At 37.2% G+C, this 11,530-nt stretch overlaps 1 pseudogene; it reads left to right on the forward strand.

The window, feature by feature from the left end:
- The first annotated feature begins 553 nt into the window (after positions 1-553).
- Positions 554-1,294, forward strand: LOC129517116 (cbp/p300-interacting transactivator 2-like; annotated as a pseudogene).
- Positions 1,295-11,530: the final 10,236 nt, after the last annotated feature.

Raw genomic sequence — 11,530 nt, forward strand, 5'->3', positions numbered from 1 at the left:
AAAGAAAAATCCAGGACCAGATGGCTTTACTGGTGGATTCTCCCACACATGTAAAGAAGGCCTTTCTAAATTGCATAGTCTACATGTTTTTCTTGATAAGGTATTATAGGCATAAAATAATCAGGTCATTGGGCAGCCCAGGGGCTCAGCGGTTTAGCGCCACCTTCAGTCTGGGCATGATCCTGGAGACTCGGAGTCGAGTACCATGTTGGGCTCCCTGCATGGAGCCTGCTTCTCCCTCTGTCTCTCTCTCTGTTTCTCTCTCTCTCTGTGCCTCTCATGAATGAATAAATAAAATATTTAAAAAAATAATCAGGTCATTAATGTAAACTGTGGAGTGCCTGGAAATTACTATTTTACATATTAGTTCCCAGAGCAGAATAGCATGGATAGAGAAAATAGACTTCAGAGAACTCTAGCTAGAAAGAACTCTAGCTTTACAGACCTGAATGTAGGTCTCTAAAATAGATTCCTGCTATTATCTCGTTTCCTTGATATTTCTTTCTCCAAAAGAAAAGAAGAGGGAGCAGAAATCGCCAAGACGGAAGGACTGGCAATGGCAGACCATCTGATGGCCAGGAACCACGGGCGCTTCCCCGACGGCACCAACGGGCTGCACCACCACCCCGCCGCACCACCACCCCGCCCACCGCATGGGTATGGGGCGGTTTCCGAGGCCCCATCCCCACCAGCAGCAGCAGCAGCAGCCCCAGCGCGCCTTCAGCGCCCTGACGGGCGGGCACATACACTACGCGCGGGCAGCATGAACGCCACGGGCGGCATCAGGCATGCGATGGGGCCGGGGACTGTGAACGGAGGGCACCCCCCGAGCGCGCTGGCCCCCGCGGCCAGGTTCAACAACTCCCAGTTCATGGGCCCCCCGGTGGCCAGCCAGGGAGGCTCCCGGCCGGCCAGCACGCAGCTGCAGAAGCTCAACAACCGCTATTTCAACCATCACCCCCACCCCCGCAACCACTACAAGCCGGATTTGCACCCTGCTGCAGGCCACCAGATGAACGGGACAAACCAGCACTTCCGAGATTGTAACCCCAAGCACAGCGGCGGCAGCAGCACCCCCGGCGGCTCCGGCGGCACCTCGGGTGGCGGCGCGGGCAGCGGCGGCAACGTGCCCGCCTCGGTGGCCCACGTCCCTGCTGCAATGCTGCCGCCCAATGTCATAGACACTGATTTCATCCACGAGGAAGTGCTTATGTCCTTAGTGATAGAAATGGGTTTGGACCGCATCAAGGAGCTGCCCGAACTCTGGCTGGGGGAGAACGAGTTTGATTTATGACGGACTTGGATGCACACAGCAGCCCAGCTGAGTAAGCTGTTGACTTGATCGAAACCCCGGCGAGAAGAAATCGAACACCCCCACCCCCACCCCCACGCCCACCCCCAACTTCGGTGTGAATTAAAAAAAAAAAAAACATTCCCTTAGACACAGTATCTCGCCTTTCAGATCTTGAAAGGTTTGAGAACTTGGAAACAAAGTAAACAATAAACTTGTACAAATTGGTTTTAAAAAAATTGCTGCCACTTTTTTTTTTCCGTTTTTGTTTCGTTTTTGTAGCCTTGACATTCACCTCCCTTATGTAGTTGAAATATCTAGCTAACTTGGTCTTTTTTGTTGTTTGTTTTTACTCCTTATTTCCTCACTTTCTCCAGGGCTCAACTGTTACCTATTAATCTTGGCAAACTGCTTAATCTTGTGGATTTTGAGATGGTTTCAAATGACTGAACTGCATTCAGATTTACGAGTGAAAGGAAAAATTGCATTAGTTGGTTGCATGAACTTTGAAGGGCAGATATTACTGCACCAAACTCTGCCATCTCGCTTCATTTTTTTAACTATGCATTTGAGTACAGACTAATTTTTTTTAATATGCTAAACTGGAAGATTAAACAGATGTGGGCCAAACCGTTCTGGATCAGGAAAAGTCAAACTGTTCACTTTCAAGTTGGCTGTCCCCCCCCACACACATGTATAGACAATAATAGGGTATGGAATGTCGTCAGTGGCAAATATTTCACAGATTTTTATTTTGTTTCTGTCTTCAACATTTTTGACACTGTGCCAATAGTTATATTCAGTACATGAAAAGATACTACTGTGTTGAAAGCTTTTTAGGAAATTTTGACAGTATTTTTGTACAAAACATTTTTTTGAAAAAATACTTGTTAATTTATTCTATTTTGGGATCCCTGGGTGGCTCAGCGGTTTTGTGCCTGCCTTTGGCCCAGGGCGCGATCCTGGAGACCCCGGATCGAATCCCATATCGGGCTCCCGGCGCATGGAGCCTGCTTCTCCCTCTGCCTCTGTCTCTTCCTCTCTCTCTCTCTCTCTCTCTCTCTCTGTGAGTATCATAAGTAAATAAAAATTTTAAAAAAATTTTATTCTATTTTAATTTCCAATGTCAATAAAAAGTTAAGAAATAAAAAAAAAACAAAAAAACAAGAGTGTTTTCTCATCATGCTTCCTAAAGAACGTAATCTAACCTTGTGAACTTTCAATGTTTATTGCTACTAGATTGTTTTACTAGGAGAAAAGAATAAGTAGAAACAATTTCTCAGAGCAGTTTATAGGAATTCATACCATAATACAGGAACACTGAAGATATTATTATTATTATCGTTATTATTTTAACACTGAGGATATTATTATGCTAAAAATTTCTATATTAAGCAAAGGCAGTAATCTATGACTTGTGAAAATGACCACCTGCTTACTGGATATTTTGTGTAAGTTTTATTTATAGGTCATATACTGTAAGCTTCTGTTTTAAAAACCATATCCTCTGCATTTTAGAAATCATTTATTTGTTCCTCCAAACACAGTAAATAATTTTTTAAATCTTCATTGAAATTGCAAAACAAATTCATATTTTACCAAGATGTTAATAGTTCTATTTAGTTCATTTCTGTCTGCATAACTGTGGATCACTTAAATGTGTATAAAATGTTGCTTTGATTTATGAACCACATTACAGATCTAAAGGTTTCAATTGATTAGCAGTGAATATAATGACTGGAAGCATTGAGGTGTCTCATGTCATACATAGCTATCTAAAGTCCAAAAGCCCTTCCGTAAAAGTCTAATATCCCTTGGCTAGAAGATTTCTATCAAGGCAAAACTTTCTAAGAATAAAATGTCTTTAAAATTGTTTTGTCAAATGAACAAAGGCCATCATCTATCTCTCTGACATTCAGGGTAGTACTGATTGTGGTTTTATTTTTTTTCCTGGAGTATGAAATTCACATCGCTTTGATTTCAGCTTTAATCTCTTGCATTGTTTAAATAATAAGAGCACTGGGAATGCCTGGGTGGCTCGGAGGTTGGGCCCCTGCCTTCAGCTCAGGTTGTGATCCTGGGATCTGTGATTCAGTCCTGCATCAGGCTCTCTGCAAGGAGCCTGCTTCTCCCTCTGCCTCTGTCTCTGCCTCTCTCTCTCAGTCTATGTCTCTCATGAATAAATAAATAAATCTTAAAAAAATAAAATAACGGGAGCACTGGAACATAAGATTGGGATCAGATGCAAGGTCACATAGCCATTCCTATATCATTATACAAGAAACATAGTTTTTTTTAGACAGTTTTGCTTAGGGTAGAAATGTTTTTCACATTTCAAATTATCAGATTTGCGATTCTTACTCTAAAATCTCCTACCCATAAATAAATAAATAAATAAATAAATAAATAAATAAATAAATAAATAAATAAAATCTCTTACCCAGTACTTGATATTATTTAATTCATAAAAATTTAATATTCTCTATTAATGATTATAATAGAAAATCACATAATTTGGGGTCTGTGTACATGGCAGTTCTAAAACATTGTAACTTAGAAAGGTTTTGGTAAAATTGGTTTCATGACAGTCATTACAACCGATTTTTTAAATGATTTGGAAAGTCAAATCAATTTTAAGAGTGCCTATACCCAATCTACTTATGTATGCTAGTACTTGATTGCCTAAAGACAGGTAATGATAACACATTTATGGAGTTCTTATTATGTGCTAGGCAATGGTCAAAGCATTTTACATTATTATCCTCCATTTAGTAGATGAAAGACCTGAATCTAAAAGAGATAATATCACTTGCCTGAAGTCACTTGGCATGTATTTGATGAAAGCAAAGGTATATAGACTCTAAAGCCAACATTTTAACCTCTAAACTTTACTGCCTCTAATGGCAATCCACTGGGACTGAGGGAAACAGTACAAAAATACATCAGTTCTCAAGATTTTCTGCTGATATGGGTGCATCAGATTCTTACCTAAACTCTGAAAATCACAAACAGCTCTCCACGAACCAGTCATCTCAGCCCTCTGAGTCTCAATTTCTTCATTTAGAAAATAAGCATCTGAATGAAATCGTATCTAAATTTCCTTCAGTTTTTAAATTGTATGTTTATATGACTTTACTCAGAGTTCAAAGAAGTAGGAATCAATGCATTGACTACTTACGCTCTAGAGAATGGAGAAAAAAGGACCCTAATTCCTAAATTCATTTTGCCTGATACCAGGCAAATGTACATCAAACAAGCTTATAATCTTTGAATGCTATTCTTTCTGTTTAGAAAATGTCCTTTCTCAAATCTTTATTTGGCTCATTCATACTTATGCTTCAAGACTTCTTATTTTAAGATTTTATTTATTTATTTATTTATTTATTTATTTATTTATTTGAGAGAGAGAGAGAGAGAAAGTGGGAACAAGGGCACAGGGGAAGAAAGAATCTACAAGCTGAGTCTGCGCTGAATGTGGAAACTGATGGCCAAGGAAGAGGGTGCCCTCAATCTCCCCATCCCAAGATCATGACCTGAGACAAAATCAAGAGTTGGATGTGTAACTGAGCTACCCAGGCACCCCTGCTTCAAGACTTCTATCAACATTTACCTCATTCCAGAAGACTTCTTTCTTCAGGAAGCATTCTTCTTTCATTGCCATATCACATACTTGGAGAGATGACCTTCATTTTAATCCTATACGTGCCTTTACTCTCTCTTCTTGCTGTACCATACAGCTCAACATCTTTTATTGTCTGGCTGCCTTCTACTCATCTTTTGATAGCTTAAATATTATCTCTCCGAGTATCTTTCCATTGGTTTAACCTCCTTCCCTAGCTGGTTGAATATCTCTCTTTAGAGTTCAAATGTCATCCTACCCATATCTCTTTCAGAATGCTCAACAAATTGTATTAAAATGAGGATATACTTGGCTTCTTCAATCATTATGTGAGCTGAGAGGACAGGGTCTTGTTTTATTCATTTTTATAAACCCAGAGACATTGCCTGGAATGGAATGTGATCAATCTATACTTGATAAACTAAATTTACATGGTGATTCAATGCAGAGATAGCCTCAGGGTGGTTCTTTCCCACATGCTAGAGAGAACCATCACAACTTTCTTGTTTTTTATCTTATAGAAAATTGTGAGAATTAGTGAGACAAACTACAAGTATGAGGCCTTAAGACTAGATGATACACAAAGATGTAGTGCATAAGCCAGCTACCATTATCCCTGATAAATATCTGAACACTGACAACATTTCTAATAGCAGTAAGTTCTATCTCTCAAAGATGGATTGGTTTTTAGGATATAAACACTGAAAGGGTTGGAGTGAACGTACTGGGTGAATCTCATACTAAGTCAATTTTTTTAAATAAAATACTTCTTCAAATAGAAATTAGCATAGTATGCTGACTGTTAAACTTTCCCCACTGGTGCTCTCAGCAGCTATGATCTGGGGCTTAAGTGAAAGTTAAATACACTAAAGAGGAGGCTGATGAATTAAGGAGGACATGGGCATACTCATTACAAATTCTTAAGTGGAAACTGGCATAAAAAAGAGAAGCCAAACTTGACATATTTTATCAAAATCCTTAGTGCCATATAGTAAACCATGTTTACTCAGCACAGTAGACCAATTCCTTGGCTGCTGTGAAGCATAACTCTTTCTTCCTTGCTCCCTCACTTTCTCCCTTCCATCATTTGACAAACACAGTCACTTTAACAGACCCTAAAAGGAGGGTTGAGATTCAAAGATTAATACATAGCCTCTTATTCTTCTCAAACATAATGTAACATAGAAACACTCAAAAGTATAGTTCATTCTAAGGCGAACAAGCTCAACAAAATTAATAACTATCATTACTATAGTCATGGCTTTACATGTTTATATGTTGCCAATCCAGAATTAATATGTGTCACCTTCAATAAGTCAGTCCCAATTAGTATGAATATAAGCCTTCCATATGAATTCATTTGGGGGTGGTCTGTCTTTTGCAGAAAATAATTGTATATTTAAGTTTTTACTTTAATGAAAAATATCCATTATTAGAGACTACAGGGGAAAAGTGTGGACACTTTTTGATTTTCTTTTCATATCTATATGTTTCATTAGATTTGGGTTTAGAAAGTGACATTGTATCTTTAAATAACATCTGATTATATCATTCTCTGATATAGGCAATGCTACTCGGTGAAACATAATATTTCAAAGAACTATCAGACTAAGTATTTCAAAAATGAACTAGCAACATGGTAATTTAAGGACACCATGATGGATTAGGCAGAAAGCCATTAAGTATGACCCCACGATATAAGTAAATGTGCGTATATGATGTGTTATGAGAACAGCACTAAATTGTATGTGTTTTTTAAATAGCATTTAAGATTGTTAATTATACTCATCATTATAGCACCAGAACATCATAGAATCTCCATTAGATAAAGTAGAACATTTATTTTGCAGTATACATTACCATTTGTGGTATATCAGTGACATCAATAATTATTACCTTAGGCTTCAGCAACAGCAAAGAAGAAGAAAAAAGCCTGTGTGGTTCATTTCATAACGGAAGACATAGAGTCCTTGGAATTGAGATGCCACACTTGAGCACATTTAGTGTTCAGCAAATAATTTTTGAATGTCACTGATCCTAGATCAATTTTAAAAAGCTACCTCCCCTTACTTTGAAAGATGTGCTATGCTGCATTTCATTACTTTTTTCCTTACCTCATTCTTCTTTTTTTGTTAAATAAGTGATTAGGCTTTTGGTGAAGATTAAGTACTAGCAGACAATAATGCAATGGCCCAAACAGGGTTTCAACTGGAACCTCAAATCCTGTGGAAAAATGGGAAATTAAATCATTAATAAAATCCATTTCCCAGAAGACACTATGTTGATATAGGTTAAGAAGCCTTAATTATTTTCTCCTATGAGATTCCTATGGACATATTTGTGAAATCTAAAATTCACTAGCCATGTCATATTAAGGTTATATAATGAAACTACAGCCCTTCCAAAGTTCCAAATACCACGTGATAGTAAAAAAATCCACAGTGATTTTCTTTTTACCAAAAGTTAACATTTTTATGTCAACATTAATCCTCATGTTTCCGTGTGATGTCATAGTACACTCATTACTTAATGCAATCCTGGAAGTAAGTACTACAGAAGCATTTCAATATGACTCAAGCAAAACCATGGCACAGTGATAAACAGATCAAGCTGCCATGTAGCTGAAAGTTTAGAATGAAATGTAATTTCTCTGAAGACTTGCAAAGAGTCTAATTACCAATGCCCCCATTAAAGAAAATGATAAGAACAAATTTTCTGGTGAGTCATAGGCTGTGTTAGGTATGTGACTAAAGCACATTATACAAATAAAAATGCAAGAGATGCATGGGGGGAGAATTATGATCTTATTTAAAAAACACTTTATTATGCATTTGGTCCATTAACAATTATTGAAAAACTCTGGACCCAGTTTTGCTTAAAAGCAATGTAAAAATAGTTTATAATGAATAAAATATTTAAATCTAGGTGAGGGAACCAATTGTAAATGTTACAACTATAAATCAATCCATATATATTGGAGGTAATGATTCTAAGGTAATTATTAACCACTCAAATGGCATGTTATTATACTTTGTAATTACTTTGAGTGATCTGTTTTAGGGGATAGTTTGATTTTGTAAAGGATGTACTTCTCTATTTTATAAATATTAAGATAAGTATGCATATATAAGATACATACTACATTCCATAACATGTATTATCCTGATAATAGAGACGTGCACATGCCACTTTTATGTGCCACGTTTTACTCTTTGGTAGTTAGTGTAAACAATGAAAAATTGTGTATATTGTATAAACACCTAACATCCTCTTTACTTTCCCTTGCCTCATTGAGTTCAGTCTTCTTATTTGCTTGATAAACCTTCATACAGATAAATCTAAAGGCTTTACTATTGACATTTAAAAGGTCATGCTTTTTTTAAGTGTATTCTATTCATTAAACTTGCTACACTACTGTATTTATTCTATCACATGCTGATGAGAGGATGTATCCTAAAGATTATCAGCATGATTGCAATTTTCCTCTGCTTCTGTCTTCTGTTTCTAATGTATTATCTTGATATCCGAACCATACTTTGCATTTTGACAAGCACATTCAAATCCATTCTTTCAACAAACATTTATTGATCACTGAAAATATTCTACAAGGTGCGATGCAAAATAAAATAAAAAGTGAATCAGACATGAATTCTGGCTTCAAGATGCTTATAGTCTAGAAAGGGAGACGACAGCTCATTACTAAAAGAAGGTAAAACATAATTATCATAAGACACATAATGAGCAAAAAGAGCTAAACTAGTTCAGAGGAAAAGGGTTCGCTTCCATCTGTGAAGATCAAGGAAGGTTCTGTGGAATATATGGCATTTCTGCAGGTCTTAAAAGGATTTGGATAATTAGAGATGGATGAATTTGACAGAGAGAAAGCTGAATGGGGAAAACGGCTTAAGGGGAAAGCATAGGACAGATTTGGAACCTAGTGGACCGCTTTATTTAGCTGAATTACATGGTACTTGGATTAAGGTAGTAGAGTTAAGGCTTCGAGGATAGATGATTTTCAGGCAATGGACAGACTTAAATATAAACCTAAGGAAATGGAACTTGTTTCGCTAGACAATAAGACTCACTAAAGTTTTTCTGATCCAGGGAGTTATGTGATAGAATTTTGTTTTACAAAGATTAATCTGGCAGAAACATGAATAATGAATTTGAGAATTGGAAGTAGATGATAGGCATGGGATAGTTAGGAAGCTATTGTGATTTGTCTATATGAGAGATATTAAGGACTTGAATTAGGACTGAAGCAACGAAAATGAAAAAAAAAAGATGGGGCTGATGTGAAAAATACTTTTCTAAGTACATCACAACTGACTATATGCCTCTGAAATGCTGAGCCTGGGGAGCTGACAGGATGGTAGTATCAGTAACAGTGATGGGGAATATAAGAGAATGAACTAGTGGGTGTTATAGAAGCAGATAGGAAATAAATTTGGTTTATTTTAAATTTGTAGTGCTGGCAGGAGGGGCCCCTGAAGGCATATGGAAAGGTATAATTGGTGTCCAGAGAACTATAGGCTACATAAATACATGTGGGAAACATCTGCATTCATTCAATTAACATTTAACGAACACTTGAGATATGCCAGACATTAGAGGTGTAAAGCTAAATACTACACAGTTCCCTGCTCCAGAAAGCGAATTGTCTAATAAGGGAGAGAGTCTTTAGAGTAATAGAAAATTATGATTAAATGTGTAAAGTTCAGTCATTGGGGCTTAAACTAACATAATCATAGATGTGGGGCACCTGATACATCTTGAAAAAGAGAATAAAGCTGAGGAAAAGTGACACCTGACCTGAATTTTATTTTTTTAATTTATTTATGATAGTCACACACACACAGAGAGAGAGAGAGAGAGAGAGAGAGGCAGAGACACAGGCAGAGGGAGAAGCAGGCTCCATGCACTGGGAGCCCGATATGGGATTCGATCCGGGTCTCCAGGATCCCGTCCTGGGCCAAAGGCAGGCGCCAAACCGCTGCGCCACCCAGGGATCCCCTGACCTGAGTTTTAAAGGATAAGAAAATATTCACCAAGGAAAGGGGCAGCGTTTGAAGTAAAAGAAAAGACAGGAGCAAAGTCATAATAGCATAAAGAGTTCAGTATATGTGAAAATATAATTGTAAGTTTTTGTTATAGCAACAAAAAAGATATAGGAGAAAATAATACAAGTGTAATTTAGGGTAGATTGTCCACATTCATGGACATCAAAATAAGGCACTTGGATTTATTTAGTAATCAACAGAGAGCTCATGAATTTTTTGAGATACAAGGGTGATTTAATTATATCTGTGCTTTAAGAAAATTTAGTAGAGGGGGATCCCTGGGTGGCGCAGCGGTTTGGCGCTTGCCTTTGGCCCAGGGCGCGATCCTGGAGACCTGGGATCGAATCCCACGTCAGGCTCCCGTTGCATGGAGCCTGCTTCTCCCTCTGCCTGTGTCTCTGCCTCTCTCTATATATCTCTATCTCTCTGTGACTATCATAAATAAATAAATAAACAAATAAATAAAAAAATTTTTTAAAAAAAGAAAATTTAGTAGAGGACTGCAGGATTAATTAGAATGGGAAAAACCTGTAGTTGTGATGAGTACTGGGTGTTATATGTAAGCGATGAATCACTGAATCCTACACCTGAAACTAAAATTACCTGTATGTAAGGTAACTGGGAGTTAAATAAAAACTTAGAGGAAGGATTTAAAAAGGGGGGGAAGGAACCTACAGATGAAGGGAACCATTAGGAGGCTACAGAAAAATTCCAGATGAAAATAATGAGGTACTAAGATATGGGTACAAGTAATAAAAATAGGAAATACATACAAGATATATTCTAGAGTCAGGATTGACTATAGTTGACTGCTTTGATGTGGTAGGAAACTATAATTATTCAGTTTATAACTGCAATCTCAAACTCCAGTGAAATTGTTTGCCTCTATATCTTCAGTGTTGATTACACAACACATCAGAAAATTAGTTGATGTGAATCAACCTCTCTTACTAAGCAAAGCCTATATTATAACTAAAATCACTCTCCAGCATAGTTCTCTTTATTTTTTTAAATTTTTATTTAAAATCTGTTTAACATATACTGGATTATTAGTTTTAGAGCAAGAATATAGTGATTCATATAACACCCAGTGTTCATTACATCTAGTGCCCTCCTTAATGTCCATCACCCAATTACCCCATTGCTCCACCCGCCTCTCCTCCAGCAGCCCTCAGTTTATTTCCTATAGTTAAAAGTCTCTTATGGTTTGCCTCTCTCTCTATTTTCATCTTATTCAGTTTTCTTTCCTGTCCCCTATGATCATCTGTTTTGTTTCCTAAATTCCACATATGAGTGAAATCATATTGTATTTGTCTTTCTCTGACAGAATTATTTCACTTAGCATAATACTCTCTAAGCTTAATACCCTCCAGTTCCATTTATGTCATTGCAAATGGCAAAATTTTATTCTTTCTGTTAATATTCCATTGTGTGTGTGTGTGTGTATATATATATATATATATATATCACATCTTCTTTATCCATTTATATGTCAATGGACATCTCAGCTCTCCATGTTTTGGCTACTGTGGACATTGCTACTATAAACATTGGGGTGTA

The sequence above is a fragment of the Nyctereutes procyonoides genome, unplaced genomic scaffold (genome assembly GCF_905146905.1).
Source record: "Nyctereutes procyonoides isolate TBG_1078 unplaced genomic scaffold, NYPRO_anot_genome, whole genome shotgun sequence".
Taxonomy (NCBI): Eukaryota; Metazoa; Chordata; class Mammalia; order Carnivora; family Canidae; genus Nyctereutes; species Nyctereutes procyonoides.